At 38.3% G+C, this 24,395-nt stretch overlaps 1 protein-coding gene across 1 annotated transcript in view; it reads left to right on the top strand.

Moving 5' to 3' along the window:
- The window catches only part of LOC306869794 (D(2)-like dopamine receptor), a gene marked incomplete at both ends in the record, with an annotated part of 43,255 nt that overhangs the window by 3,939 nt on the left and 14,921 nt on the right, over positions 1-24,395 (top strand). The gene's annotated exons all lie outside the window — the stretch shown is intronic.

Raw genomic sequence — 24,395 nt, 5'->3', positions numbered from 1 at the left:
TAAAAAAGTAATTAAATTAATCATTTAAAATGCTACATCCCTGTCGAAAAATCCAGCATAAGCTGGTTAGGTATGTTTTGAAGCATGACCAGCTAAGAACCAGCTTAAACCAGCTCATGACCAGCTACAAAAAAAATAAAAAAAAAATAAAAAAAACATCACATTTATTAAAAATAAAAAAAAAACTTAAATGATTCCATTGCATAAGTACTCATACCCTTATCTGGGACAGTTGGAATTTAGCTCAGGAGCATTCATATTGTTTGTAGGTGTTACTAGACTTTGAGTGAAGGTAACCTGTGGCAAATTCAATTGAAAGGGTATGATTTGGAAAGGCACACACGTCTTAATAGGTCCGACAGCTGATAATGCATATCGGAGCAAAAACCAAGCCCTGGGGTCAAAAGGACAATCTGTAGAGCTCAGAAACAAAAAAAAAAAGAAGAGTTCAGAAAAAAAATCTGCTTCATTGAAGGGTCACAGAAGCATGTAGTCTCTGCTATCCTTAATGGAAGAAGTTTGAAACAACCAGAATTCTTCTTAGAGCTGGCCTCCTGGCCAAACTGAGCAATTGATGGAGAAGGGCTTTGGTTAGAGTGGTGGCGAAGAACCTGATGGTCACTCTAGTTGAGCTCCATGATCATATGTGGAGATGGGAGAAATCTACAGAAGGACAAACATCACTGCAACACTCCACTGATCTGGGCTTTATGGCGGTGTGGCCAAACTCAATCCTCTCCTCAGTGAAGACAAAAGAAAACCCACTTGGAATAAAAAAAAGCTAAAGGACCCTCAGACTCTGAGAAACAAGATTCTCTGGTCTGATGAACCTCAATTCTAAGCATCATGTTTGAAGGAAACCAGCTCTGCTCATCACCTGCAGAGTACCATCCCAAAAGTAAAGTGTGCTGGTAGCAGCCTCATGCTATGGGACTGAGAGACTCATCAGAATAGAAGAAAAGCTCAAAGCACCAAAATATTGAGATAGCCTTAAAGAAAACCCAGTCCAGAGCATTCAGAACCTCAGACTGGCAGAATGTTTACCTTCCAATAGGACAGTGACCTTAAGCACACAGCAAGAGTGGCTTATACACAATGCTGTTGAATGTCTTTGAGTGGCCCAGCCACAGCCTGGACTTGAACCCAATCAAATATTTCTGGAGAAACCTTAAAATGTGCATCTGCCCCCATCCAACCTGAAAGAGCTTGAGAGGTGAAGAGGTGAGGAGACAAATGTCAGATAATTGCCAAATGTTGATGAGCAAAGCTTGTCACATCAAACAAAAAGACTTGAGGCTGTAAAGGTACTTCAGCTAAATATTTAGTTAAGTGTATGAATACTTATGCGAGGTACTTATTTGAGTTTTTATTTTTAATACATTTATGAAGTTGTGACAATTCTGTTTTTGCTTTGTCAATATGGTGTATGGAGTGTAGATTGACGTGGGGGGGGGTAATTTAAAGCAGTTTAACATAAGGAAGCAACATAACAAAATGTGAAAAAATTAAAGGGTATTAATACATTCGCAAGGCACTGTGTATATATAGGCTATATTAGGGATGTCACAACTGTATTGTTGCATCCCTAATATATATATATATATATATATATATATATATTTAATTTATATATATATATATATATATATATATATATTTAATTTATATATATATATATATATATATATTTAATTGATATATATATATATATATATATATGTATGTATATATATATTAGGGGTGGCACGGTACACAGATGTCACAGATCGGTACATAGCTCGGTTCGGGGGTCACGGTTCGATACGATTTCGGTACAACAGGAAAAAAAAAATCAGTTTCAAAATGCTCAGTTTCTTTTCATTTATTTTGAACAGAGTATTACAGTAGTAATACTAAATATTATATTACATTTAATAATCTGCCGTACATAAATACATACAAGGAATAAATTCTTGAAATATATTTGATTTAGTTAACAGATAAACAAGGGGAAAAAACAGTGCGACACGTAACAGCCTATATATGCTGAGTTTCAGTTAATTTTTGTGACCGGCTTAATTTGTTCACAGAAAGGAAACTCAAATGGCAGAAAGCAACATTCTATTTGTTTTATTTATTTTATAGAGAACATCCTATTTTTGTTTTCATTGTGAGTGTACGCAAATAAAAGCAGATACAGTGATGCATTATTAAGACGATAAGTGTTTAAAGTTGATTCTGCTGTTATAAGGAAGCATTTGAAGTGATCGCGTCACTCGCACACGCACACACACACACACACAGGCGCACGCACACAAAACACAGCAGTTCCAGTATTGCTAAAGTTGGTACTTTTTAAAAATAAAATATAAACATCCGCGGCAGCTTCTTTGTCACTCTTGGAATGCGACTGAAGTTCAAAGCCTATAATTTACATAATAAATAATAGTTTAGTATTCAGATACATTACATCGCAAATATGAAAATATTATGGAATATTTGGTTTTGTACCGAATGAGAGAGGTAGGATACACGAGCACAAAGCTCCATTTCGCAAACAGTTGAGTGTACAAGCCTTACCAGCGATACCAGCAACCAACAACGACCTGATCGGCTGAGAAAACAACAGTAGTTGATGACAGACACATCATAAAAGCTGTGAAAATAAATCCTAAAAGACGTGTCTGTAAAATCACCAACAACTTCCAGAAAGCTGGGGTGATGCTCTGACAATTTACTGTCCTCAGGAGACTTTGACACAGAATTACAGATGCTACACAGCAAGATGCAAACCTCTGACCAGCACCAAAAATAGAAAGGCAAGATTAGAGTTTGCAAAAAAGCACAAAGGTGAGCCAGAAGAGTTTTGGAACTGTGTTTATGGACCGATGAGACAAAGATGAACCTTTATCTAAGTGATGGGAAAGCAAAAATGTGGAGTAAAAAGGGAACTGCAATGATCCCAAGCATACAGCTTCATCTGTAAAGCATGGTGGAGGTGGTGTTGTAGCATGGGCATGCATGGCTGCCTCTGGAGCAGGCCCTCTCAACTTTACTGATGACTTAATGTATGATGACAATAGCAGAATGAATTTGGAAGGGTACAAAACCATCTTGCTTACCAATATTCAAGAAAATGCCACCAGATTCATTGGGAAGTGCTTCATATTGCATCAGGACAATGACCCAAAACACCCTGCCAGTTCAGTCAAGGAATTTATAAGGGCAAAGAAATGGAAAGTCTTAGATTGCCCAAGTCAATCTCCAGATTTAAATCCGATTGAACCTGAATTTCACCAGCTGGAGAGGAGAGTAAAGTCAGAAACTCCCCAAAACAAGCAACAATTGGAATTGGCTGCATTAAAGGCTGGGAAAAGTATTTCAAAGGATGAGACCAAGAGTCTGGTGATGTCTATGGGTCACAGACTCACTGCTGTGATTGTGCGCAAGGGATCTGCAACTAAATAATAGCTTTTAATCTTTTATATATGCCTTATGTTCAACTGTCCCAATAATTATGCTCACCTCAAAGAGTGGGATGAACTCTAAAAGTGCTGTTCTTTTTATTTGGTAAAACATATGTTGTTTTACATGTGTGGAAACGGCTAATAATAAAATGTGACATTCTGTTGTTTTGTCTCATATTCATCTTTTAATCATATTTGCAAATCAACAGAGCAATTTTGTCTTTACTGTTCCAATACTTATGGAGGGCACTGTATATATGTATGTATGTACTGTATATATTAGGGGTGTAACCAGGGCCTAAAATTGGTGTCAGTCGCCAGTTGGCGGGTACTACTTTTACAAAATATAACAATGCAATGTAGTGAAAACAACAGCCAGTTTTTAAAGAGATTAACTGTTTCTGACATAAGCAAATAAAACAATCTATTCTGAAGACAAGATGATCGTGATTAGCTGTTCTGTCATAAGCGACAAGAGCTAATCAAATCAAAGAATACAAACGGGCTAATAAGGTCAGAGTAGGGTTGCCACCTGTCCCGGTTTTACCGGGATTGTCCTTCTTTTTAATAACCTGTCCCGGGAAATTTATCCACTCTCCCGGGACACTGAATGTCCCGGTTTTCGAAAGGCTACGTGAATATGTATGTTCAATTTATTATTTTCTCACTTGAAATAGCCTATGCATTGTGCACAGAGTGGTCGGCGTCTCTCATAGGGTGTCTCTTGTGTGTAGAATGCACTATCATTGGCTCTGGGACGGGTGTGTCGTGACGTAGACTACGTCATCTAGCGCGTCTGTCTTGGCAGCTAGCCAGTTACTACAGGCGGCAAATTGAAGCAGTGAAGAAGAGTGTACGTCGTTAACATCGTTTGTTAGTGTTAACATGGGTGACGAAGATGACAGTGTGTCAACAAAGACTGACAGGCCAGTAAAAAAGAAAATGTAACGTTCGACCTACTTTAATAATGACTGGATGAAAAATGAAAATTACTCCACATGGCTAAAGCAAACACCAGGCGATCCACTATATGCTACTTGCTCCGTATGCTCAGTTAAAATTCTGGTTAAACATGAAGGCAAAACTGCTTTGGATGACCATGCTAAAACTAAGAAACATCAGAGTCGCATTCAAGTAACCAGACAAACAAAGGCAATTTCATCATTCATGATTACAAAAAACTCAGAGGACAAAATTACTGTCACCGAATTAACAGCTACCTATCACGGTGTGCGACATGGCCATAGCTACCTGTCAACTGACTGTGGGAACAAGGTCAGTGCAAAAATATTCAGTGAGTCTGATATTGCAACTAAAATGTCTTGTGGCAGAACTAAAAGTGAGGCCTTAGTGGAAAATGTGTTGGCACCATTTAGTCAGCAAAGATTAGCAGCAGAGTTGCAGAAAGCGCACTATTTTGCAGTATGTTCTGATGCATCCAATTCTGGGCACACGAAATTGTTTCCCTACACAGTCCAGTATTTCTGTGCATCCGATGGTGTGAAGTATGGATTGTTAGACTTTTACGACGACTCCAACGAATCTAGTGAAGCCATATTCAAACAAATAGTGTCTATTACTGAGAACAATGGACTTCCAGTCAGCCAGATCAGTGCCTATGGTGCAGATAACGCATCAGTTAATTATGGTCGGCACAACTCAGTTTTTCAGAAACTCAGAGAAGCTAACCCACAAATTGTGATGGGCAATTGCAAGTGTCACATCATAAACAACACTGTCAAAGCAGCTAATCGTGTCTTTAGTGCTGGAGGGTGTGACGTGGAGGCCTTTGTGCTGAAGGTGTATAGTGAATTCAGTTGTTCTGCTAAAAAAGTGGAATTGCTTAAGGACTTCTGTGAATTTACTAATACAAAATTCAGGGAGATTCTGAGGCATGTTCCCACACGCTGGCTGTCTTTGCTGCCAGCGATACAGAGGATTTTAGTGTGTTGGCCAGCTTTAAAGTCTTATTTTGTATCCCTGGGAAAGGAGGACTGCCCAAGTATCATCTGGACATTTGTGTGTGGTGCAAGTGATGCAGAAAATGTAGACTGTACTGTAGCTGAATGTATCCTTGCATTCATGCACAACGTGATGCAAGAATTTGATTCATCTATTAGGGTGCTCGAGAGTGACAGTGCTACTGTGATTGACGTTTACTCTGTGATGAACCGATTGCGCAGTCAGCTGATCGCAAGGCGCACAGACAAATTATATGGCAGCAAAGCAAAACAAATACTGAGGAGCCTTTTACCCCAGCAACAGGAACAGTTCAGGAGCCTGGTGGACAGATTTTTTGAGAAGGCAGTGCTGTATCTTGAGGATAAATTTGACTTCAATGACCAGGTTCTTGCACACATTGGCTGTCTCAGCCTTCATGAAGGACAGTCACTCCAGTGGTCAGAGTTGGAAGTTTTAGTGGAAAAACTGGCCCTGGCTGTTGAAGAAGACAAGCTGTATGGTGATGTAGTCATTCTGAATGAGGTCTTACACACCATTCCAACAGACCTTACCCCAGACAGAAAGTGGGCCTATTTTTTTAGCAAGGCAACTGAATCCACCGAGCTGTTGAAAGTAGTTGCGTTTGTTTTTTCCATACCAGTCAGTAATGCCTATGCAGAAAGAGTGTTCAGTCATATGGAGGATGTTTGGTCCGATAAAAGAAACAGACTGTCAGTTGCAATGGTGAAGTCTGAGCTTCAGGTCAGATTGAATTTCAAATTGTCATGCACTGAATTCAAGACATTCATTGAAGAACAGAAACCACTGATAGCTGCAGCAAAGGGAAACGCCAAGTATAGATGGAAGACTAGGTAAGCTTAGGCCTATTTATGTATGATTGTGTTATTCCAATGTCTGTTTGAGACATACTAAATCAAAGTGGCTATAGATGTGGCTAAGGTATGGTAAATGCAAATCTAATGTCATCCCTCTACTTATTTCTTTAGCAAAGAGGAAGCAAAAGCAAGCACAAGCACCAGTATCTAAGCAATCAGGTAAGCTATAAGTTAAGTAAGATAAGTGAGAATATTTGAGATGTTTAAAATATTCACGAGTCACGACTATGCACAATCGTACTGCACAAAGGCCAATTTTGTCTTGTGGGTCTAATGTCTAATGCAGTGGTTCCCAAACCTGTCCTGGAGGCACCCCAACACTGCACGTTTTCGTTGTCTCCCTAATCAGACACACCTGATTCAACTCATCAGCTGATGTCTAATGGACATTTTCACTTGTGAGCAAAGCGGTCGGTCAGGTCATCGATATGTCCAGGTTTTTTATCAGACATAGGTCAGAGCAGTGTGAAGGCCAGCTTTTCCCTAGACACGGTTCTAATAACTTTTACCTGAAAAGATTTTGCTGCTTCATTTCGGAAGATTAACTTTTCCCTTTAATATTCTTTATAACCCGACAGTCTATGGACGACACATAGCCTAACTAGAAAAGCTGCGCATTCGGCTGTACACATACGCTGAGCCGCTTTTTTTCAGACAGCACACCAGTAGCGCTTCAACGGGACGAAAACACACACAATTATGTCAAAATGCATGGTTTTGGCGAGTTACCTTGTAAACATAGTCTTAAATGAGTTATAAAGTCTTAAATGACAGCAAAGAGTTGGGAGAAAATCGGATATGTGTCAGATCTGTGTCTTGTGCATCAGGTTTTAAAGAGACAGTGCTGATTTTAAAAGTGAAACCTGCTGAAGTCTGTCATTGATGTAGCCTAAATCAAAGAACAAAAGAAAAAGAGAAACCATTGGACTGTTATAGAGGCTGATTAACTTTTGTAGCTTGAATAAAGATTAATCTGTATAGTTTATGCACATACAATTTATAGTTTATGTGAAGATAGTTTTAAAATCACTTAAATATATTGTTATAGATTTCAGAGCCTATTAAATGTTAAAAAATAATGGCTTTCAATTAATGTTGTATGGCTATAATAAATAGGTAAAATTGAGGGGACATGCATTTAATAGAGACACCAGTAGCAGGACAAATTAAAAACATTTGTTTAGTCATTTTAGTAGTAATAACTGCCTGTTTTTGCAAAAAAAAGAGTTAAAAATTTTGTTAAACATTTTGTCTGGTAAATTTTATCACGTCACCGGCCAGGTGTGGCAAAAAGTTAGTTTCAGGCCCTGGGTAACTGTACACAAACATGACGGTTTGGTTCTTACCTCGTTTTTGACATCATGGTATGGTTTAGATCAGTGGTTCTCAAACCTGTCCTGGGGACCCCAAACCACTGCATATTTTGTATGTCTTCCCTCATTTAACACGCCTGATTCAACTCATCAGCTCATTAGTAGAGTCTGCAAGACTTGAAATGGGTGTGGCCTATGAGAGAGACATACAAAATTTGTGGTGACTGGGGGTCCCCAGGACAGGTTTGAGAACCACTGGTTTAGATACACCAGGGGGAAAACTAAACATAAAATTGCTTTTTACTTGCTCTTTCTTTAAATAAATTCAATTATAATTAAAATTTTCCTACGGATATAAATCTACCCCAGCTTATGCTCTATAGCAGGGGTCGGCAAGTAAATTTGGCATTGGGCCCCCAAAAAAATTCCACCACTAGATGGCGGGCCAGAACATAGTCAAATGATAATTTAAGATATTAATTAATGAAAAATGCAACCAGAATTGCCTGTGACGGACTGTTACAGTGTATTTTGTAACTGGTAGTGAACTATGTAAAATCCTCCAACAGTCATTAACAAAAAGCCACATTTGTGTGGCGGTGTCCGAACAGAGTATGTGAGCGGAGTGGAGCGTCAACAATTTCCCCTCCGTGCTCCGAGCATTTAATAATCACTCCGCTCCACTCCGATCTCACTAGCTGGTTTTCCATCACTCTCTTTTAATGCACATTTTGAAGTATCGCAAGAGAAATGCATGATGGAAACGCCAAATTTCTAATACAAATCCCTTAATTGATTGAGGTGATGGAGCGACTTTTAAAAATTCCGCTCCTCGCTCCATTCAAAATCACAGCGTTCCACTCGCGCTCCGCTCCGCTCACATACTCTGATTGTGAGTAACTGTTGCTGTCATGACAGATCTATTTCAGAACCAGCCGCTATCAAAATAATCTGGCTATGGGTGTGGGCCACTTTTGGCCCACGGCCGCCTGTTGCCGACCACTGCTCTATAGATAACAGATATAGATCTATAGATATAGATCTGCTTTTACATAACAACAGAGCCAAAACTTCATTTTAATTACTATTTAATTTTAAACATAATCGTTAAAACTTGCAGTAAATAGGAAGGGATGATCGCGATCACTTGCACACAACGCTACCATTTGAACTGAAACGTTTATACAGCAATCTGTCACGCCACATGGAAGAGCTACAAAATGCCATTTATTGTTTGAATTTCCTGAAAATAATTACATAATTCGAGACTATGTTTCTTATAAAGAAGTAACAATATATCAAACTGGAAGTTATCCTCCATGACATGAAATTACAGTCTCTGCCACAGTTTCAAGTATGAAGTTCCCTTATGTGTATGGTAACCGATTGCTTTCAATTGACATACAAAGATTGACTTATTGACATTGTAATGTTTATAAGTTTAAATAGGCTAATCTTACTGGCTAAACAGCAGTTGAAGTCCCTCCCTTCCCAGATGCATTGCTACTGTTTGATAATGGTGCAGGTCATTTGATATGATATATCAACCTTCATTGATAGATTCATAGATTGACTTCCAGTGGCATAGAATTACAACAAATTAACTAATCTTTTGTCATTATGTTGTTGCTATTGCTCAAGCACGTCTGCAGAGTTATTGTTATAGTTTTTATTGACAATTTTAATTTATTGACAGTTTTTTACTTTTTTAATTTTTTAGATATTTTTCATAATATTTATTTATTTATTTAAATAAGGTTAAGCATTATAAAGAAAGAAATGTTGCCATATAAAATAGCTGAAATTATCATAATTTCTATTTCATGTAAGTATATTTTATTAGCCAAAAAAGTTTTTAGTTAACTATAGAAGCACTGGCTGGCAGAGACCTTCTAGCTGAAGCCAACTGCTTGATTTATTCAAATTCAGTTTGTGCTCAGGGCAATATTATCTCAAAGCCTACAATTCCACTGCTAAAGCGCAACAGGCATTCTCTGTTGGATTGCTCTTCAGTTGCACCATTAACCGAAAATAATGATTATAGTGGGAATGTAGGGAATGTGTGCTTTTTGTGGCACAAATGAAGAATTTTAATGTACTGCATTTGAGTCAATTCAATATTATTGAGATATCAATAAAAACAAATGTGACAGGCATTCTGCTTTACAGAAAAGACAAAAAAAAAAGTTTAAAAGTTTAAAATGTTTAAATTCATGACAATAAAACGACCACACTGTATAATAATAGACCATGTGCCATCAAACTTCAAACCTTACAAACTCTCCGCACAAATTAGTTAACCTCTGATGTGCAAAAACCTCATTGGTAGTGCAGAATTATTAAATATACATGAAAAGCCTTATCATGGTTAAAATGAAGGCATGCTGACATTTTCATCCTGGGTAACTTTGAAATTCTGTGGCTCTGCACAATTGGCTTTTCATGTACGGCAGGTCAGATGAGAGACCCACCTGGCATCGTTGCCATGTCGTTACCAATGTCCATCTCACTCCGCATCAGTCTGTGGAACTGGCCTTTGGCTGCACCTCGCAGGGTCAGCTCAGCTGCTCTTTCAACCTCCTTGAAAAAATGTGGCCACCGTATTGTTTACGGTAAATTATTAGAAGGGTTTTTGCAATGAAATCTGGAGATTTTACAATGTAGCCATAAAGTAGCTCACAACTCAGACCAGAAACATCCACCATTCAATTTACTTATATAAAAAGAGATATTTATATTGTAATACACAAAAATAAAGGCCTGTAACATTCTACATCTGTCATCATGTTCATTGTCTTCAGTTGTCTTAAGAGAGCCAATTTAATTTAACAACCTCTTGAAATGCCCAGACTTTTGGCCCAACAGAAATTATAGAACTTGCAAACAGCTTTGGAATGGTAGCTGGGAATAGTGCCATTGTCTCATCAAGTATGTTGATTATTTTGGCTGCTGTAGAGAGGATGTCTTTTGGAGGCAGAAAGTGTTTTGTAATAATTAAACCATACAGCAACTATACACTATACCAAAAAGCACCACTATACTTTATTGTCTTCTTCAGACATTAATTAATATATTTATCATTCAGTGCCATAGTAAAAGTACCATGGTATTACTGTATCTATATCTGATGCCAAAATTCCAAAATGTGTTTGTAATGGCAGTTTCAGAAGATGTCACAACAAAACAGAATAACTGTAAAGTAATTATAAATAGTATTGTTCCTAATACATTCAAATATGATATTATGTCGCCCTCCTTAATTCCAGCCAGTAATGCATTCACATATTTAGGAATTCAGATCCTTCCCTCAAGCAAAATTATAGTTCCTTAATTCATAATATTAGACAAGACCTTGAGAGATGAGATGCGTTATTACTTTCCTTGCAAGGAAGGACTGCAATCGTTAAAATGAATGTTCTTTGTATACTTTTTAATTTTATTTTCTATGATTCCTCTTTCTCCTTATAAAACCTTTTTCAAAGAAATTAACTCCATTATAACTAAATTCATATGGAACAGCAAGCGTTCAAGAATTAAACTTAAAACAGAGAAGTCCTGCCAAAGAAGGTTTAACACTCCCTAATGTTCAACTATATTTCTGGGCATGTCGGCTACACTGTTTTAAGACTTTGTTGGAGGTCAACTCTGAGATTGCTTGGCGTAACATAGAAGCATCTGCTGTACTTCCACATAGACTACAAGATATGTTGTTTACTGGTCTATCTAAGAAAGCTTTCTAAGTTTGATAATAAAATGAGGGGTAACTCTCTTAAAACCTGGTACAACATTTGTAAATTTATGGAATGTTCTAGCAAATTTACAACAGAATCTGTAATTTGGAATAATCATAATATACAATCTGAGGAAAAGCCCTTTGTCGTCAATCCGTGGTCTGATCAATGTGTGTTTGTTTTTGGGCAAATTTTATAAATACTGTAATCAGGGTCTAATGTCATTTCAGGATTTGAAAGAATGTTACAATCTTCCTGGATATTCCAACGTTTTGTTTTTAAGGTTGAGAAGACCTTAAATACAAGACCAGCCCAGAAGACTGGAATGAGCTGGAGGGAGGCTATCATCCGGTGTCTGGAGAACGTCTATCCCCTATCCAGAGCACAGCCAGACCCAGAGCCCAGCCCACCATCTCCCCGCTGTGCGGAGTCCAAGCCCGAGCCCACCGATGACGGAGAGCCGGAGCCCGCCACGACCGACGAGAAGAGCCGTCTATAATGCCCGCCACGAGGGAAAAAGCCATGGACAGTAAGAGCGAGGAGAGGAGCTCCGCCCACTGCACCATGGCTGAGGATGAGCTGATAGTGGACCTGGAACTGTGGAACTCTGAAGGAGAGTTTGTGGATGTATATTCCGACCTGCCCCCTCTCCTCCCGCCTTCGTCCTGTCCCCACGTCAAGCCTAGAGAGGGCTGCTATTCCCACATCTGGCCCAGGGAGGGCCACAGATCCCAAGTCAAGCCCAGAGAGGGCTCCTGTTTCCCCGTCCAGCCCAGAAAGAGACTCTGTTCCCGAGGTCAGACCAGAGAGGGCTTCTGTCCCTAAGTCCAGCCCCGAGAGGGCTTCCGTTCCCAAGATCGGCCCAGAGAGGACTTCTGTTCCTGAGTTTGGCCCAGAGAGGGCTCCCATTCCCGACTCCAGCCCCGAGAGGGCTCGTGTCCCTGAGTCCAACACATAGAGGGCTTCCGTTCCCATGTTTGGTCTATGGAGGACCGTTGCTCCTGATTGAAGCCCCGAGAGCCCGGAGGCTCAAAAATGCCTACCCACCCTCCTGCTCCTGTCTCCTCCACTGCTGACATCTGGCAGCTGCTCTGCTCACCCTCAGCCCACCATTTGTCCGGGCAAGCACTGCGGGTCTGCCAGTCTCCATCGTCGGCGTGGCTGGAGAACCCCTTGCCTCCACCTCCAGCCTTTGAATCCCGGACTCCGACTTGGCCTGTCGACCCAGTGGCTCCACTATGGCTCCTAGCTCCCTCCTCCCTGCCGTGGCCCGTCAGTCTACTGGCTCCGCCAGGTTCCCTCGTCCCTCCGGCTCATCCTTGGTCTGTCGTCGTCCATCCATCGCCTCGGGGCTCCACTCCTCTGGCTGTGCCTCATCCCTCCGGCTATGTCAGGCTCCTCCTTCCCTTCGGCTCCTCCTCGGTCCTCTGTCACTCCAGCTCCTCCCTCCGTCGGCTCCACCGTGGGTTGCCTTTACGGCTGTGGCCTGGGTCCCACCTGGCTCCGCCTGCTCCAAGTCCCTTCCCTGGCTCCTCCCTCCTTCATCACCTCCCTGGACTCTGTCTGCTGGCCCCCTCCTGGGTGTCCGTCCTCCTCCCGAGCCTCTTGTCAAGTTCCCACCCGTTCTTCCCTCTGTTGTTCCTGCGGCGTGAGGACAAGCCTTCCGGGAGGAGGGCAATATGTTACACCCCTGGACCTGTTTTGTTGTGTTTTCTGTCCCCAAATGCTCCCCGTGATCCAGTTTCTCCCATGTTTAAATGTGTTCATTTAGTTCAGGTGTGTCTCGTCAATTACCCTCGTTTAGTCTTTTATTTAAAGTATGGTCTGTCTTGTGATTCCTTTGTCCGGTGTAGTCAATGTGCCACACGGGTATTCCTGGTTGCTCTGTGTTACCCCTTGTTTGGATTAATAAATTCCGTTCTTTGTGACTCTTGCTCGTCTCTGCATTCCTCGACTCCACACAGTAGTACCATGACACCTACAGGTGCTGGTCATAAAATCAGAATATCATGAAAAAGTTGATTTATTTCAGTAATACCATTCAAAAAGTGAAACTATATAGTATATTAGATCCATTCATTACAAACAGACTGATATATTTCAAATGTTTATTTCCTTTAATTTTGACGATTATAACTGACAACTAATGAAAGTCCCAAATTCAGTATCTCAGAAAATTAGAATATTGTGAAAATGTTCAATATTGAAGACCCCTGGTGCCACACTCTAATCAGCTAATTAACTCAAAACATCTGCAAAAGCCTTTAAATGGTCTCTCAGTCTAGTTCTGTAGGCTACACAATCATGGGGAAGACTGCTGACTTGACAGTTGTCCAAAAGATGACCATTGACACCTTGCACAAGGAGGGCAACACACAAAGGGTCATTGCTAAAGAGGCCTGCTGTTCACAGAGCTCTGTGTCCAAGCATATTAATAGAGGGGCGAAGGGAAGGACAAGATGTGGTAGAAAAAAGTGTACAAGCAATAAGGATAACCGCACCCTGGAGAGGATTGTGAAAAAAAAAAACATTCAAAAATGTGGGGGAGATTCACAAAGAGTGGACTGCAGCTGGAGTCAGTGCTTCAAGAACCACCACGCACAGACGTATGCAAGACATGGGTTTCAGCTGTCTCATTCCTTGTGTCAAGCCACTCTTGAACAAGAGACAGCGTCAGAAGCGTCTTGACTGGACTGCTGCTGAGTGGTCCAAAGTTATGTTCTCTGATGAAAGTAAATTTTGCATTTCCTTTGGAAATCAAGGTCCCAGAGTCTGGAGGAAGAGAGGAGAGGCACATAATCCACGTTGCTTGAGGTCCAGTGTAAAGTTTCCACAGTCATTGATGGTTTGGGGTGCCATGTCATCTGCTGGTGTTGGTCCATTGTGTTTTCTGAGCTCATATATATGATATATATATAATATAATATATAATAATTATGTAGCAATATTTTCTGAGAAAAAGCCCAAATAAAAATGTCTCAAATAAACAATTAAAAGATTAATTATCCTTAGACAGTGACGTAGACAACACAAAAAAAGTGGCCTTTCAAAACGTTAATGTTGTATGTTTTAATTCTATGACTCTCCTCAATAATTCAACCCATTCTTGCATTCTGTCTGGAATATGTTTCTAACTCAAACATTGCATGACATTGTTATTAAAAGTGATAGTTCACCCAAAAATCTAAATTCTCATGTCGTCCCAGATGTTTATGACTTTCTTTCTTCATATGAACACAAGCAAAGAAGAGTCTGTGTAATGCAAGGGGACAGGACCACTTCAGAAACAACATAAAGTGTACATGACGGTCAAGTTAAAAATATTGATTCATTAAAAGGGGCTTTATGAGTTACTGTCATATTCACTTTGTGTAGTTTTTGAAGTGTCATTTTTGGATGTCCAATACTTGTCTTATAAGAAGATAGATGATTTAGTTTAGATGATTTAGATCTTAGTTTGTATTCATCTGATAAATAAAAGTCATATATTTATATATGTAGCTGGTGTGTGGTGAGCGCACTCGCACCGTTGTTCTTTGGCTGCCGTCACATCATCCAGGTGAATGCTGCACACTGGTGGTGGTTGAGGAGAGACCTCATAATTGTAAAGCGCTTTGGGTATGCAGCAATAGACAATAAAGCACTATATAAATGCATCATTCAGTCATTCATTTATTCATTCATATATATATATATATATATATATATATATATATATATATATATATGTATGTATACTGTATATATATATATATATATATATATATATGTATACTGTATATATATATATATATATATATATATATGTATGTATATTGTATACAGTATATATATGGGATGGCATGAGGGTGTAAAGGATGGAGTTTCCATTTAATCCCTTTCCCTGCAATTTTGTGAGTGTGTGTGTGAGTGTGTGTGTGGGTGTTCCGCTGTGCTGCATTTGAATTGTTATCACTGCACTACATATGTGTTTGACCTGTGCCATTGCATTTTGTTTCATTTTCTCCCATTAAACAAACTTCTGTATGTCTGTCAGAAATTTTTATTTAAAGTGGTACTTTTTTTACTTTTACTCACGTATGCTTTTGGCCAGATACTTGTACTTTTAATTGAGTAAAATGTTTGAGTACTTTTTACACTTCTGTCTATTTCATATTTTTGCATTATTTAAAAAAAAATGTTTGAGATTTACATTGACATTTACATTTAGTCATTTGGCAGACGCTTTTATCCAAAGCGACTTACAATTGGGATTGAGATCGAAAAATAATTGGCGGGCCCCCTGTGGCATCACCACGAACCCCCTGTCAAAGAGCCTGAATTAAGCACAACGTACAATTTATGTGGTTACTGCAGCAGCTACTTTAAGACTTAAAGGTAGACAGATCAGATAGAAATCTTCAATCACTCTAGAGTTTCCTGACAGTTTTGCAGACACACTGTATTGAGCTGTCGACTGAGATAGAGAGTCTGGCCATGCAAAAGAAGTGTTGTCTTGTCACCGTTTACCTGTAAATAATGAATAGCTTTATAAAGATGTGCTCAGGCAGACATGTTCTCACTGTGATTTCTGCATCTAATGATGGAGAGGACAGAAAAAGGGAGGGCTAATGAATTATGCCAGCACTGATTTATAAAACTAAGTCAAGTTAATAGGATCGGTGTTGAGAAGAACTGACGATATAGTGACAAGCAAAAGAACATTGAGCACATTTATGCTGAGTTATGTTGACAGTTCCAGCTGAAAGGACATGATTTAGTAGGATTTAAAAATAGACTGATGATATTGCACAAAGCGTTCATTGTTGGAAGTGTGTTTTCATAGTAGGGATTTGTAAGCGGCTAGGCTGAAGCAGTGAGATAACATCAAATCAATGACTACTCCCAAGTGGAAATCTTCATCATTTCCTTCGTGCAGAAAGGGACATCCATAAAAGATATTTCTCTAGAGAGTTTATGAAGGTCTTGAAGAATGAGTAAATATAGTGTTCATAATATAGGATAATATAAGAATATTCATTGCAGTGTCAAAGAAAAAAGGAACACGTTTCTTGCAGCTACAGTTTTGGAAGACAATACTAGGACTAGTTTACAACAACCTGCAATTTTGTGGGTGTGTATGGTAGAAAAAAAGAAAAGTATTCACTAACCACACACAAACAATGAGCTGTATATAGTTTTAAAAGTCAGAATTAGCTCCTTTTTAATTCAAATAAGTCCATGACATTCTGGGATGTTCTTCCACCCTGGTCTACAAAAGTTATTTTGTTAAATATGATGAAATAGATCAAATAAATATGCATTAATTTCACATTTCTAAGGCTATCCATCCATCCATGGTCAATAAAACAAGGCTATCAAGTCAACATTCAAATTTTACATGGTCTGTAAATTTTAATTGCTTTTAATTCCTTACATAAAATTTCAATTCCTGTTTATACCAGAATTTAAAGTACATTTTCAGTTCAGATCTGCATGGTTCACAGATTAAGGTAGCATGCTGAATTCACCCCAAAGAGCTTTGCATGATTGATGATACACTTTTGATTTATATGCATGCCTCTAATAGTACAAAAGTTTGCGGACAAAGGGGACATGAGGACTATAAAGAAGTCAACTGTCAATTCCAAAGATTCCTTTCATTTTTTTTATCTGTTGTCAGTGGAAATGTCAGGTAGATCAGATATGACAGGCTGCAGTGATAAGAGGTGGATAATTATTCTTTATTTCTCCTGAGATAAAGAAGAAAGTAAACTGACTTAGAGGACTCTCATTGTTACTCTATAGTGTTGTTTTGGAAAATCTTGGTCTTTCTGTTAGCTTACTCAGTCTTGTTCCCCTGGTACCAGATACTGCTGGCTAATGTGGTGCCACATGAGTACTAATAAGTTCTCAGCTGTAAAGGGCATCTAACTCTATTAGGAAAACACTTTCTGAGGAGTATCATTATTTAATTATTTAATATTACTTTTTTAGAAAAACACTTAACTTGACATACATAATATGATTCGAATGGCCAGATTTTAAGGTAAATAGAAATGTTTTAGGTAGGGCTGCTCCTAACAGTTGACTATCTGTTCAACCAGAAGAGGCTTAGTAGGTAAAAATTTCAATAGTCGCTTAATCACAGAAGAAAAAAAAGCACAAAAAGTGGCGAAGTCAGATAGTGTTCCCGGACAGATCATTAACAGCTGGTCTATGTCGTAATTACAGTACATTGGTCAGAACATCTAAACAATTGTTTCAATCATCGACCTCAAATGTAGCTTATCATCTGAAACATGTAAGTAGCAGTAACATTACATGGCTGCTACTTAAAAGAAAAGAGAAAACCGAAAGTCTGTGCTTGCCTCACAGACATGAAAAATGTATCTATAGAAAATGTCTTTTAAATTAACCAATTCAAATGGAAAACAAATAGATTATGTTATCTGTATGAACGTGCACGTCCACTGTGGAAATGACAAGTCAGTGTCCTCGACTTCATCACTGTAGCCAAAAATACAGAAAACACTAGTTTATCAATGAAATATTATTACATTAAGGCAGTCTTCTTGCTGTTTTTTTTTCCTGACATATTCATAATCATTACTTCTGCCTGTGCACTATGACAAGCTTTATGTGTGTGCTTGAATGCTGATAGCCTATAGGCAATCAAAGGCTAAATATGATGAATTATACGGTTTATTAATATAAAAATGCGATTAGTCGACAAATCGTTTAAAATGAACGACAACTAGTCGTCCAAAAAAATCTTAAGTCGAGGGCAGCCCTAGTTTTTGGTACACTCATAAAAAAAAAAAAAGGTGTTTAAAAGGTTCTTCACAGATAGAAGAACCATTTTTGGTCCCACAAAGAACCATTCAGTCAAAGGTTATTTAAAGAACCATCTCTTTCTTACCTTTTTATAATCTGGAGAACCTTCTTTTGCCTCAAAGAACCTTTTGTGAAACAGAAAGGTTCTTCAGATATTAAAGGTTCTTTATGGAACCATTTAGACAAAAAGGTTCTTCTATGGCATTGTGAAGCAACTTTATTTTTAAGAATGTAACATGAGGGAGGCTAATGCTTCTCTCATTTACAGCACTAGGTTTTGGAATAGAGGAATATAGGTAATTTAGCATTACTTTTCTTTTTATATTTCTAAGAATGACAACACCTTCAGTAGCTGATTACTCTAGGGACATAAGTTTTTGACTATAATAATGAAATTGAAAGACCAAAAATGATTAAAGACATATGTATTGCACAATGAGCCAGAACAAAATGTACCTATAGTAATTAGTTTATTATCCTATACTTATCATTCTAAGTATACATAGCCTACATCAAATACATTTAAGTACATCTTTATTTATTCATACTAAGAGCTTAAGAGCTCCACTAAAAGCTTGTTGAATGCACTTGAATGGAAAGGTGGTGAACTTTAAAGCATTTATTACAGTTTTTCTCAGTCGATTTGGCACTTTTCTCCAATGCAATGTACTTGTTCTCAAAACAATTAGCACAGTCATCCAAATACAAAATTACCTCAACCAAACAATTCAACTTTACTGCAAAATGAAGCACTGCAATTTTTTCACGTAATGCATTTATTAAAAGTAAATATAAAAATCAAACCCACAGGTATGTTCTCTATTGATTATAAAACACATTCAGCTGTAGATGTACAAATATGCTTCTGAAAATACATGTTTATTGCAATTCCTCAACAGGGAGTTTTGTTTTATATATATTGTGTATATCTAAACAAAATAAAAATTGTTATCCAGCACCTGCTATCACCCATGGGGAAATAACTAATTGCACCTTTAAACTTAAAATCTGTTTGTGCTATCTTTAGCAACAAGAACTGCAAACAAACATTTCTGATAACAACAGCTCAGTCTTGGCACAGTGGTGTATATATATATATATATATATATATTTATTTTTTTTAGATGGTGAAAATACTAGCGTTCTAATAATTTAGGCAACCACTTTACACAGGTGCATCTCAAAAAATTTGAATATCGTGAAAAAGTTCATTTTTTCTTGTAACTTATTTCAAAAAGTGAAACGTTCATATATTTAAGATTCATTACATGTAAAGTAAAACATTTCAAAAGTTAGTTTTGTTGTTGTTGTTTTTGATGATTAGAGCTTACAGCTCATAAAAGTCAAAAATCAATATCTCAAAATAATATGAATATTTACATTTGAGTTTCAATTAATGACCATCCCTACAGTATAAATTCTCTCTTGTTCTTTGAAACCACAATAATGGGGAAGACTGCTGACTTGGCAATGATCCAGAAGACGAACACTGACACCCTCCAGAGAGAGGGTAAGTCACAGAGGGTCATTACTGAAAGGTGTGGCTGTTTACAGAGTGCTGTATCAAATCATATTTAATGCAAAGTTGACTGGAAGGAAGAATTTGGATAGGAAAAGGTGCACAAGCAACAGGGATGACTGCAAGCTTGAGAATACTGTCAAGCAAAGCTGATTTAAACACTTGGGAGAGCTTCACAAGGAGTGGACTGATGCTGGAGTCAGTGCATCAAGAGTCACCACGCTCAGACGTCTTCAGGAAAAGGTCTACCAAGCCACTTCTGCACCAGAGACAACATCAGAGGCGTCTTACCTGGGCTGTGGAGAAAAAGATCTGGACTGTTGCTCAGTGGTCCGAAGTCCTCTTTTCAGATGAAAGTAAATTTTGCATTTCATTTGGAAATCAAGGTCCCAGAGTCTGGAGGAAGAGTGGAGAGGCACAGAATCCATGTTGCTTGAAGTCTAGTGTGAAGTTTCCACAGTCAGTGATGATTTGGGCTGCCATGTCATATGCTGGTGTTGGTCCACTGTGTTTTCTGAAGTCCACAGTCAACGCAGCCATCTACCAGGAAATTTTAAAGTACTTAATGCTTCCTTCTGCTGACAAGCTTTATGGAGATGCTGATTTCATTTTCCAGCAGGACTTGTCACCTGCCCACACTGCCAAAGGTACCAAAAGCTGGTTCAATGACCATGGTGTTACTGGGCTTGATTGGCCAGCAGACTCACCTGACCTGAACCCCATACAGAATCTATGGGGTATTGTCAAGAGGAAGATGAGAGACACCAGACCCAACAATGCAGATGACCTGAAGGCCGCTATCAAAGCAACCTGGGCTTCCATTACACCTGAGCAGTGCCACAGGCTGATTGCCTCCATGCCACGCCGCATTGATGCAGTAATTCATGCAAAAGGAGGCCCAACCAAGTATTGAGTGCATAGAAATGAACATACTTTTAAGAAGCCTGACATTTCTGAAAACTGGATTCTGATCCTTTTTTATTGATCTTATGTAATATTCAAATTTTCTGAGACACTGAATTTTGGGTTTTCGTTGTCTGTAAGCCATAATAATCAAAATTTCAAGAAATAAAGGCTTGAAATATTTCACTCTATGTGTAATGAATCTATATAATATATGGGTTTCACTTTCTGAAATGAGTGACAAAAACTATTGACCTTTTTCATGATATTCTATTTTTTTTTTAGATGTACCTGTATACACACACATATGTGTGTTTGTAGTATAAATGAATTATCCTGAATCATTGATCTTGCCTTTCATTTGCAGCTGGAAGAGAATTCCATTGCATTTTATCTACACTACATATTTGCTGCGCTTGCATCATAGGGGGAAAAATGTGAGAAGATTGAATTCATGCTTGATCAGCTCCTGTCTCAACATCTCCACAGGCCTCTTCCTATGTGGCTGGTGTTGTTATTCTGGACCATGTCAACAATGCTCCTGTTTCATTCACAATAATCTTGATTGTCCACCTGAATGATCTCAAAAGTCAATTCTGAAAAAAAATGTTTGGACATATACAGTAAATAACAGAAGTTGTCCTAGGAGGACTAAAAATGTGTACCATCAAAAATAATAGAACAAAACTTCTCTAAAGGAGAGGCCTTGATTTCTAACATGGTCAATTAAGGTAATTCTGATTTTATTTGAAATTTGTCTGTACCTTCTACTTCTCCTTCCACCCTGCTGTCAATGTCTTCTTACGTTGCTCTTTCCACTACACCTGCACCCTCCTCTCTACACATCTCTTCTCCCTCTCCTTCTCCTCTCCTCTTTTCTCACATCTTCCTCTCTGCTCATCTCTTTCTACTTGTTCCACACTTCTTCTTCTCTCTAATTACACCCCTTTCTCTACCCACTCCACTGCCTTTTAGACTTACACCTCTTTCTTAACACCCCCATTTTTATTTACTATATTTTTATTTTTTATTTTATTATTATAATAATTATTTTTGCATATTCGTTCTTGCTCTTTGTATACCTTCCCTTTTATTATTAAACAATTAGGAAAAACAACATGTTGATTTGACAAGTTTTGTTTGTTGTGTTTGGACAAATGGTACATAAATGTTTGTGATTTGTGTAAAACCTTTTTTCAGATATTTTAAAGTATTGGTTGGTTGTATTAACTATTATGAAAGCATTTGAGAGTTTTGTGCACATTGCTTTGAGATTTTTTTATTTTTTTTATTTTTTTGCGTGATTTGTAATATGTATGAAATAAATGTTTAGGACAATTACAAAGTGTTCAGATCACTGTTTTAACTGTTTTGAGAACAGTGACCTGAGTTTGGAGAAATGTGTCAAACCAATTAAGAAAACTGTAAGAGATAAATTGTACAACCAAAGCTAAGCAACCGTAGAATGTTTTTTTTTTTTTCACTGAGCGTATGATTAAGAAAATAGTCTTTCATAAATGTATTAATAGTGGTGTAGTGGAGGGTATATAGAGGTATACGACGTATAGGCCTACCCACTACGTTATTAGTGGGCATTCTGTAAACCCACTTCTAAATCCCCTCTGATGCTTATCATTCAGTAGTGTCCTGCACTAGCTAAATCATGACAGTCCAGCATATGAGTAACTAATCCAATCGCATGTGAATAAATGCAAATATTCTCTAAAAACATCCAGTAAAGATGGTGATGTGGTCAGGAACAAGAAATAAACACTCTCATGCAGTGCGAAGCCGGATGGCACTCTCGCACAGAAAGTCCGAAACGGCCTCATTGAAGTACTAACTTACAAGTCACGACGTGCAGGAATCCAGCTTTCGCAGTAGCCAAAGCTATCTCTACTGTAACTAAGCTTAATAAAAAGAAACACGAAGACAGTAAACACATGATTGCGACAGTATGCTTTATGTGTGTTTTTCAAGTCATCTCCAGGTAATAAAAAAACATCTGATTCTGAATAATGCAGTGCTAATTGATAGCATTTATTACACTAGGCTACTAGGCTATATAATATATATTCTGCCTTATTCTGTGATAAAAATGGGGGGGGGGGGGGGGGGTCATTAGGAAAATACAGGAAAAATACTATAAATTATTGGTTATTGTCCAGCAGTGTATTTGATTTCTGAGCCAATTAAAAGCAAGAGGTAATAATTAATAAATAATAATAATAATCATAATAATACCTGTAAATTAGACAAATAGAAATTTGACATTTCTGTCTCCCTCACTTCTGAATTGATTGAGAATCATGATTTTTTCAAATAGAGATCACAATTGACCCAGTTGAGATAGCAATGACCTTTTGTGTCTTGCCCTCCTTGTGCAAGGTGTCAATGGTCATCTTTTGGACAACTGTCAAGTCAGCAGTCTTCCCCATGATTGTGTAGCCTACAGAACTAGACTGAGGCTGTGTCCAAATTCAGGGTCTGCATCCTCCTTAGGATCCTTCCTACCCGGTTGAAGGAGGAGGGATCCTCCGACGTCCGCAAAACCCGGAAGTCGGTGTTTGTGAATTTGGACAGCCTACCCTTCTTTCAGTTCCCTCCCTTACCCGTTGCTCATATCCTGTCGCCTAGCAACCGTGACAGCGCCAAGCAAGAAGCGGGAAAATGGACAAACAAAGAGTTATTCTCCTCATTTTAATTCTTTTGGAAGAAATAAAGCAATTAAATAAATTAAATACTTTCTTTGCTCGTTGCCGGAGAGTTTTTTTATATCAGACTACAAGACAGTCACATCCAGGTAAGCCATTATAGCCTATTTTTATTTGTTTTTAAGTATTCTACTAATTTCTCCTACAAATTCATTGAGCCGAAGCATAAACTTTAGCTTGTTTTGTCAGAGAAACTCCTCTCCCACTCCGCTACCGCTCGCTTCGTCCGCCATTACGCTCTGCCGAAAAGAATTATGGGATAGGTAGGACGGGAAAGGATCCACCACACCCATCCTTCCAATTCGGGGAAAAGGAGGACGTATTTGTGGGCCGCATTTGAAGGATCCTACGAATTTGGACAGCCTTCGTCGCGGCGCTGTGACGTAACATCCTTCAAATGAGTACTCCGAAGGATGCAGACCCTGAATTTGGACACAGCCTGAGAGACCATTTAAAGGCTTTTGCAGGTGTTTTGAGTTAATTAGCTGATTAGAGTGTGGCACCAGGGGTCTTCAATATTCAACATTTTCACAATATTCTAATTTTCTGAGATACTGAATTTGGGACTTTCATTAGTTGTCAGTTATAATCATCAAAATTAAAGGAAATAAACATTTGAAATATATCAGTCTGTGTGTAATGAATGAATCTAATATATAAGTTTCACTTTTTGAATGGTATTACTGAAATAAATCAACTTTTTCATGATATTCTAATTTTATGACCAGCACCTGTATATATTTATTTATTTTAATTATTTATTGCAAAATCTGCACCTCTTCTGTGGATAATATTATTTTCATAATGATCCTTACTCAAGTAGCAGAAGTTAAGTGACAGTGTGCAAATATTACTGGCCCATTTTGGAGTGAACTAAATATGCAAGACTAGTTTTACATGTCACTGTTTATGACACAGGTCATTCATCCTTTGCCAGGCCGTTTAAAAAAAAAAAAAAAGAGTAGTAAAAAAGCAATACGGCTTCTCAGCAGTATTGCTCTGTGGGATGTTAAACATCTCTCCATACAAAAGCGCATGCAGGTTCTAAATAAAAGGTTTTGTGGAAAACAACTGGATATTCTTTACATAACATAAAAAAGTCAATAATATTTTTCA

This window comes from Barbus barbus (genome assembly GCF_936440315.1).
Source record: "Barbus barbus genome assembly, chromosome: 5".
In the NCBI taxonomy this organism is placed as follows: domain Eukaryota; kingdom Metazoa; phylum Chordata; class Actinopteri; order Cypriniformes; family Cyprinidae; genus Barbus; species Barbus barbus.
The sequence above is the reverse complement of the archived record's forward strand: the minus strand, read 5'-3'. Positions and strand labels throughout refer to the sequence as shown.